Below are 9815 nucleotides of genomic sequence, written 5' to 3'. Positions count from 1 at the left end.
AAAAACTCTATATGTTATCTATGTGTTTTAGCTATGATTTTGTTAACTTGGGCTGAATGCCATGTTTGGGGCCTTGTGTCGTACTGTTTGGACCCTTAGGGGTATTTTACTATTATCGTCACATTTTTTGATAGGAAGCTTTATCCTCAGTCATCGTTTATACCTGTTTATTGTTAAATCATGTTCCTCACTCTATTTTAATATTTGTGAATGTGTTTTGGGCTGAGTTCCCTGAGTTTTGCACTGAGATGCCCGAGTGGCTTGTGAGGTTGACGAGTGAGTGAGACCGAGTGCCAGATTGTGAGGATAGTTATGGATCGAGTTGCACGCCGCAGCGTTATATATATATATATATATATATATATATATATATATATTCATGGATCGTGCTGCACGCCGCAGCGATATGTTGGATCGGGCTGCACGCCGCAGCAATATAGCGCTTGGGCTGTAGGAGCCCCTCCGGAGTTTGTGCATCCCCAGTGAGCACAATCGACTATATTTATGGATCGGGCTGCACGCCGCAGGGGTTATTATGAGATGCTTATTGAGCATGAGTGCTGAGTGTGAGAGCTGATTGACGGTAATTAAGTCACGAGTGACTGAAAGGCTTGCCGAGGGGCTATATATATATGAGTGATATTTTGCCTGAGGAGCTTGTTTTTATGAAATTACTATTTTCACTCTTCTTTGTACTAAGCCTCTATTGAAAATGTTGAAGAAATGATTTTTAACAACTTTCATTGAAACTGGAATTATTACTAGATGTTTGGAACTTTGATTACTGATTAATCTTATTATTTCCACTGAGGTTCTTAGGTTATGATATGTATATGATTTTAAATGCTCGTCACTGGACTCAGACTTTATTTATAATTGTTACTTACTGAGTTGACGTACTCACGTTACTCCCTACACCTTGTGTGCAGATCCAGGTGCCAGAGCTTCCGAGCGAGAGTCATCCTTTGCCTTCTGATCATTTTGGAGATTGCAAGGTAGTTGCACGACGTCCGCAGCCCTGCCTTTCTCCTTCTTATCTTTTAGTATTTTATTTATCAGACTCATTTTGTATTGAGCAGACAGTATAAGATTGTATTCTAGTGGCTCATGACTAGTGACACCGAGATCGGGCAGTGTTTGATGTTTTGTGTATTTGTTTTTGCTTATTTTGAACTATTAAAATGAAAGACTTGTGATCGTATATGATTAGTAATTGAATTATTTAAAAGACCCCTTTTATGATGTAGATGTTGAATTTGGCTGGCCTAGTACTACGATAGGTGCCATCACGACCGGAGTGGTTTGGGATCGTGACCAGTTGGTATCAGAGCCTAGGTTACATAGTTCTCACGGGTCATGAGCCGGTTTAGTAGAGTCTCGCCGATCGGTATAAAGACATCTGTACTTATCCTCAGGAGGCTGCTGAACCTATAGGAAAGACTTCACATTCTTGACTTCTTGTCGTTAGAATCTGTTGATTCTAGTACTAAACTTCTGTTATTCTATTCTCTCACAGATGGTGAGGACATGTGCTACCAGTCAGGACTGACGACCACTAGTTGGGGTCGCTAGAGGTCGAGGTCGAGGTCGAGCCGTGGTAGGGGCAGAGGAGTAGCCCGTACAGTAGATAGGGCAGCACCTGCAGATCTACCAGTTTCTCAATTCATGATCAGATTCCAGTGGGGGATGCTCAAGCGGGACCAGCTCAAGCACTCACTGTGCCTATTGTTATTCCGGGTCTTTAGGAGACCTTGGCTCAGATCTTGACCGTGTTCACTAGTCTTGCTCAGGCTGTCGCAGTTTCTACTACAGCAGCCACTTCTCAGGCCGGGGGAGGCACTCAGACTCCCGCCGCCCGCACACCCAAGCAAGTTGCTCAGGGATTGCAGACACTGGAGGCACCACCAGCCCAGCCGGTTGCACCTGCTCAAGATTTTGTAGTACCAGTTATTCCTGAGGAAGAGCAATGTCGATTGGAGTGGTTTGGTAGACTTCAGCCTCCGACTTTCAGTGGTGTAGAGGGAGAGGATGCCAAGAGTTTCTTGGACAAGTGTTAGATGATTCTTCGTACATCGGGTATTCGTGAGACCAGTGGGGTCGCATTTACTACTCTTCAGTTTTCTGGAGCTGCCTTCACTTGGTAGGAAGCTTATGAGAGACGTAGGCCTGTTGGTGCGGCGCTCCTTAGCTGGCAGCAGTTCTCCGCTCTCTTTTTAGAGAAGTATATGCCATAGTCTCGCAGGGAGGAGCTGCTCAGACAGTTTGAGCAGTTGCGTCGGGATGATATGACTGTGACGCAGTATGAGATGAGGTTCTCAAAGTTGGCTCGTCATGTTGTTTGGTTGGTTCCTACGGATAGAGAGAGGATCAGGAAGTTTGTGGATGGCCTCACATATCAGCTTCGGATTCTCATGACCAGAGAGAGTGTGTTAGGTGTACTTTTGAGAAGTTTGTCAATATTTCCCGAGAGATTGAGTCAGTTCGTCGCCAGGAGAGAGATGAGAGGGAGGCCAAGAGGGCCCGGGGATGCAGTAGCTTTGGTAGAGTTCCTTCGAGAGGTCAGTTTCAGCACGGCAGAGGCCGTCCATTCAGACATGCTTAGTCAGCTCGCCTAGTTCATCGTGGGGCATCATCGGGCCATGGTTCTCACAGTTCTCATCAGAGCCATTCATCACTTAATGCCCTTCCAGCCCAGAGTTTGTCCCGTGCTCCATCAATTCAGGGCTCTTATATGCTATGTCATTCTACCGGTCATCCCGATGTTATGGGTTCCCTTCAGTCCCCGTCCCCTGCACCAGGGAGTTGTTATGAGTGTGGAGAGTTTGGGCATATGAGGAGACATTGTCCTTTTCTTCTTGGGGGTTCATCTCAGCAGAGGGGCCAACCCTCGACTTCAGCTCCAGTTACTTCACCACCCACCCAGGCAGCTAGGGGTGGGAGTCGGTCAGCTAGGGGTCGCCCCAGAGGGGGAGGTAGATCAGGTGGTGGTCAGGCCCATTTCTATGCACTCCCAGCCACACCAGATGCTATTGCTTCAGATGCTATGATTACAGGTATTGTCTCAGTTTGCCACAGAGATGCCTCTGTGTTATTCGATCCTGGTTCCACCTTTTCATATGTGTCATCATATTTTGCTCGTTATTTGGATTCGCCCCGTGAGTCTCTCGTTTCATCTGTTCGTGTATCTACTCTAATGGGCGATACTATTGTTGTGGACCGCGTATATCGATCGTGTGTGGTGATTATTGGGGGTTTGGAGACCCGAGTCAACCTTCTATTGCTTTGTATAGTGGATTTTAATGTGATATTTGGCATGGATTGGCTATCTCTGTGCCGCGCTATTTTGGACTGTCATGCTAAGATAGTGACGTTGGCTATGCCGGGTGTGCCACAGATTGAGTGGCGAGGTTCGACTGATTTTGTCCCCAATAGAGTGATTTCATTTTTGAAGGCCCGGCGGATGGTTGGGAAAGGTTGTCTCTCTTACTTAGCCTTCATGAGGGATGTCAGTACAGAGGCTCCTAGTATTAATTCAGTCCCGGTGGTGAGGGATTTTCCAGATGTGTTTCCTGCAGACCTGCCGGGTATGCCCCCGGACAGGGATACTAATTTTGGTATTGATTTGGTTCCGGGCACTCAGCCCATTTCTATTCCACCGTATCGTATGCCACCGGCGGAGTTGAAGGAGTTGAAGGAGCAGCTTCAGGATCTCCTTAATAAGGGGTTTATTTGGCCTAGTGTGTCGCCTTGGGGTGCGCCTGTTCTATTTGTGAAGAAGAAGGATGACACGATAAGGATGTGCATTGACTACAGGCAGCTGAACAAAGTTACAATCAAGAACAAGTACCCTTTGCCTCGTATTGATGATTTATTTGACCAGCTTCAGGGAGCGAGGGTATTCTCCAAGATTGATCTCCGGTCAGGGTATCACCAATTGAATATCACGGACTCGGATATTCTTAAGACAACTTTCAGGACCCGATATGGTCATTATGAGTTCCTTGTGATGTCTCTTGGGCTGACCAATGCCCCAGCAGCGTTCATGCATTTGATGAACAGCGTGTTTTGGCCTTATCTCGATTCGTTTGTTATTGTATCCATTGATGACATTTCTGGTATACTCGCGTAGTCAGGAGGAGCACGCGGAGCATTTGAGAGTGGTATTGCAGCGGTTGAGGGAGGAGAAGCTTTATGCAAAGTTCTCCAAGTGTGAGTTTTGGCTAAATTCAGTGGCTTTCTTGGGGCACGTGGTGTCCAGTGAGGGTATTCAGGTTGATCCGAAGAAGATAGAGGCGGTTCAGAGTTAGCCTAGAGCGTCCTCAGCCACAGAGATTCGTAGCTTTCTTGGCTTGGCGGGTTATTACCGTTGGTTAGTTCAGGGATTTTCATCTATTGCATCACCCTTGACCAAGTTGACTCAAAAGGGTGCTCCATTCAGGTGGTCGGATGAGTGTGAGGCGAGTTTTCAGCAGCTCAAGACTGCCTTAACCACAGCTCCAGTGTTAGTTTTGCCATCAGCTTCAGGTTCATATACGGTGTATTGTGATGCTTCTCGAGTTGGTATTAGATGTGTGTTGATGCAGGATGGTAAAGTGATGGCTTATGCTTCTCGTTAGTTGAAGCCCCTTGAGAAGAACTACCCTATTCATGATTTGGAGTTGGCTGCCATTATTCACGCGTTGAAGATTTAGAGGCATTATCTCTATGGCGCGTCTTATGAGGTGTTTACTGACCATCGTTGCCTCCAGCACTTGTTCAAGTAGAAGGATCTCAATTTGAGGCAGCGGAGATGGTTGGAGCTGCTAAAGGATTATGATATCACTATCTTGTACCATCCGGGGAAGGCCAATGTAGTGGCCGATGCCTTGAGTAGGAAGGCAGTGAGTATGGGCAGTTTGGTGTATATTCCTGTTGGGGAGAGACCTCTTGCAATTGATGTTCAGGCCTTAGCCAATCGGTTCGTGAGATTGGATATTTCGGAGCCCAATCGAGTCCTAGCTTGTGTGGTCTCGGTCTTCCTTGTTGATCGCATCAGAGAGCGCCAGTATGATGATCCTCATTTGCTTGTCCTCAAGGACAGAGTTAAGCACGACGATTCCAGAGATGTGACTATTGGTGATGAAAGAGTATTGAGGATGCAGGGCCGGATATGTATGCCCAATTTAGATGGGCTTCGGGAGTTGATTCTGAAGGAGGCCCATAGCTCGCGGCATTCCATCCATCCGGGTGCCGCAAAGATGTACCAGGATTTGAGACAGCACTATTGGTGGAGGAGGATGAAGAGGATATTGTGGGATTTATAGCTCGGTGTCTCAATTGTCAGCAGGTGAAATACGAGCATCATAGACCGGGTGTCTTACTTCAGCAGATGGATATTCCAGAGTGGAAGTGGGAGCGGATCACCATGGATTTTGTAGTTGGACTCCCACGGACTTTGAAGAAGTTCGATGCTATTTGGGTGACTTTGGATCGGCTGACCAAGTCCGCGCACTTCATTCCTGTTTGTACTACCTATTCTTCAGAGCGGTTAGCAAGATTTATATCCGAGAGATTGTTCGCTTGCATGGTGTCCCAGTTTCCATTATTTCAGATAGAGGTACTCAGTTCACTTTGCAGTTTTGGAGAGCCATACATCGAGAGTTGGGTACTCAGGTTGAGTTGAGCACAACTTTTCACCCTCAGACGGATGGGCAGTCCGAGCACAATATTCAGATATTGGAGGACATGTTGCATGCTTGTGTCATTGATTTTGGAGGTTCATGGGATCAGTTTTTACCGCTCGCAGAGTTTGCATATAACAACAGTTATCAGTCGAGTATTTAGATGGCTCCATATGAGGCTTTATATGGGAGACAGTGTAGACCTCCAGTTGGTTGGTTTGAGCCGGGCGAGGCTAGGCTTTTGGGTACAGACTTGGTACAGGATGCTTTGGACAAGGTGAAGGTGATTCAGAAGCGGCTTCATACAACGCAATCGAGACAAAAGAGTTATGCTGACAAGAAGGTTCGTGATGTATCTTACATGGTTGGGGAGAAGGTTCTATTGAAGGTATCACCCATGAAGGGTGTTATGAGATTTGGGAAGAGGGGTAAATTGAGTCCTCGGTTCATTGGGCCTTTTGAGGTGCTTAGGAGGATTGGGGAGGTGGCTTATGAGCTAGCGTTGCCACCTAGCTTGTCGAGCGTGCATCCGGTATTTCATGTTTCTATGCTTCGGAAGTATATTGGCGATCTGTCTCATGTTTTGGATTTCAGTACGGTTCAGTTAGACGGTGATTTGACTTATAATGTGGAGCCAGTGGCTATTTTGGAGCGGCAGATCCGAAAGTTGAGGTCAAAGGATATAGCTTCAGTGAAAGTGCAGTGGAGAGGTAGGCCCGTTGAGGAGGCTACTTGGGAGACCGAGCAGGAGATGCGGAGCAGATATCCATACCTATATGAGGCTTCAGGTATGTTTTTGGACTCGTTCGAGAACGAACGTTTGTTTAAGAGGGGGGATATAACGACACGGCCGGTCGTTTCATGAGTTTCAGCCCCATTTTCCCCATTCCTGCTTCTTTAATCCGAGGGTGTTTTGATGTTTCGATGTTGTTTTGAGTGTTCCGAAGGTTGGTATAAGTTTGAATGATGATATGTGACTTGTTGGTATGTTTGGTTGAGGTCCCGAGGGCCTCGGGTTGATTTTCGGAGGTTGACGGATCAAGGATTAAATTTGAGAAAGTGCTGAAAATTCCTTCAGCTGTCATAACCGCACCTGCGGTGTGGGAACCGCAGGTGCGACGTCCGCAGGAGCGAGGAAGCAGCCGCAGATGCGGCCATAGGTGAGAAGCCTAGGAGCCGCAGGTGCGGAAGAAGGAATGCACCTGCGTGACCGCAGGTGCGGGTAAGAGGTCGCAGATGCGGTTAAGGGGGAATAAGTGAAAACCACATATGCAATTGGTTGCATCGCAGAAGCGGTCCCGCAGGCACGGGTAAAGGACCGCAGGTGCATAAATCACTGGGCAGAAAGTATAAAAGGCCATCTTCGCGAATTTCACTCTTTTTCCACCATTTTTGAACGAGTTGCAGCTTGGGAGTTGTGATTTGAAGGGGGAAATCAAGTGTTTTCAGTGAGGTAAGCTACTTGGGCCTTGTATCTTGTGTTTATGGCAATTATTTTAATGTTTAATCATGGATTTAGTGAGAAAATTAAGGGAGAAATTGGGAGATTAGGGCTTGAAATTGGAGAGTTCAATTGGGGATTTGAGGGGTCGTTTGAGGTTCGATTTTGATGATTTTGGTATGTATAGACTCGTGAGGGGATAAAGATTCTAGTGTTGTAATTTTTATTGGATTTCGAGGCGTGGGCCCGAGGGTCGGGTTTGGCCATTTCGGAAGTTTTGATATAATTTGATAATTTTCGCGTGGGCTTTGTTCCTTTGGCATGTATTGATGTTATGATTCTGATTTTGGATAGATCCGGGGCGATTTGAGGCCGAGTCGAGAGGCAAGGGCATTGTAGAGTAAATTTTTGTCCGGTTCGAGGTAAGTAACTATTGTAAATCTAGACCTGAGGATATGAAACCCCGGAATTTCATACTATTTTGATAAATGAGGTGACGTACATGCTAGGTGACGAGCGTGTGGGCGTACACCCGTAGGGATTGTGACTTGGTCCGTCCCGTGGCAACTGTAGAGTTGCATATTTTGATAAAACTCTATATGTTATCTATGTGTTTTAGCTATGATTTTGTTAACTTGGGCTGAATGCCATGTTTGGGGCCTTGTGCCGTACTGTTTGGACCTTTAGGGGTATTTTACTATTATCCTCATATTTTTTTGATAGGAAGCTTTATCATCAGTCATCGTTTATACCTGTTTATTGTTAAATCTTGTTCCTCACTCTATTTTAATATTTATGAATGTGTTTTGGGCTGAGTTCCCTGAGTTTTGCACTGAGATGCCTGAGTGGCTTGTGAGGTTGACGAGTGAGTGAGGCCGAGTGCCAGATTGTGAGGATAGTTATGAATCGAGCTGCACGCCGCAGCGTTATATATATATATATATATATATATATATATATATATATATATATATATATATATATATATATATATATATATATTCATGGATCGTGTTGCACGCTGCAGCGATATGTTGGATCGGGCTGCACGCGGCAGCAATATAGCGCTTGGGCTGTAGGAGCCCCTCCGGAGTATGTGCACCCCTAGTGAGCGCAGTCAACTATATTTATGGATCGGGCTGCACGCCGCAGTGGTTATTATGAGATACTTATTGAGCAACGAGTGACTGAGAGGCTTGTCCGAGGGGCTATATATATATATATATATATATATATATATATATATATATACAGATATACGAGTGATGTTTTGCCTGAGGGGCCTGTTTAGAAGTTACTATTNATTTTTACTAGATGTTCGGAACTTTGATTACTGATTAATCTTACTATTTCCACTGAGGTTCTTAGGTTATGATATGTATATGATTTTAAATGCTCGTCACTGCACTCAGACTTTATTTATAATTGTTACTTAGTGAGTTGGCGTACTCACGTTACTCAAGTTACTCCCTGCACCTTGTGTGCAGATCCAGGTGTCAGAGCATCCGAGTGAGAGCCGTCCTTTGCCTTCAGAGCATTTAGGAGATCGCAAGGTAGTTGCACGGCGTCCGCAACCCTCCTATCTTTTAGTATTTTATTTATCAGACTCATTTTGTATTAAGTAGACACTATCAAATTATATACTAGTGGCTCATGACTAGTGACACCAAGATCGGGCAGTGTTTGATGTTTTGCGTATTTGTTTCCGCTTATTTTGAACTATTGAAGACTTGTTATCGTATATGGTTAGTAAATGAATTAAGAAAAAGACCCCTTTTTTGATGTAGATGTTGAATTTGGCTGGCCTAGTACTACGGTAGGCACCATTACGACCGGGGTGATTTGGGGTCGTGACATAGTAAGGCTGAAAATGCAACAAGAGCATTACAGTAACAGACCACAAGTGTACATTACATGGAGTTCAAGACGAAAAGAGCCAAAAATATCCCTCCACTAGGGCAAATAGAGCAAATTTACTATCCCTCTGTTCCAGTTTATGTGAACATATTTCCTTTTTTGTCCGTTCCAAAAAGAATGACTCATTTCTAAATTTAGAAACAATTTAGCTTAAACTTACAACTCTACCCCTAATGAGAATCTTTTATAACCACACAAATACTCCAGGCCCCTTTTTGACTTGTTTAGGACCACAAATTCCAAAAGTCTTCATTTTTTCTTAAACTCCGTGCCCCGTCAAACAGGTTCACATAAATTGGAACGGAGGGAGTATTATTTTTCAAACGTATCCTTATTGTTATTGATTATATTCAAATCTGTCCATCAACTATGGAAAACAAAACAAATTTGCCCTCTGTTTGACTTTAGTCCCAAATTTATCCTAATTATGAGTGGACTCACTCTTGTTTGCCTTTCAACACAAATAAATTCATTTTTTTTTTATCAACCTTTTTATTGTAAGGTTAAAATTTTGTTTGACTACTAGGTCTAAAACAAAGGAAGAACGAAAAGAAGAAGAAATAAAGAACATATAGAAATCTTTTCCCAAAAATATATATAGAAAAAATTGCGACATAAAATATTTTGTTTTGCTCAAAGGATAACTGATAATAATTCTTATCTCTTTCACTTCTATCTTTGTGACTATCAACACTTTTTTGTCTATGCAATTGCAGTTATATGCATAAATATAGCTCAAGAAAATAAAACTAGCATTTATAGATTTTTTTAGCATAGCAACAATTAATTTCTTTTTA

The sequence above is a fragment of the Nicotiana attenuata genome, chromosome 6 (assembly GCF_001879085.1).
Source record: "Nicotiana attenuata strain UT chromosome 6, NIATTr2, whole genome shotgun sequence".
Classification (NCBI taxonomy): domain Eukaryota; kingdom Viridiplantae; phylum Streptophyta; class Magnoliopsida; order Solanales; family Solanaceae; genus Nicotiana; species Nicotiana attenuata.
Note: the sequence above shows the minus strand (reverse complement) of the source record.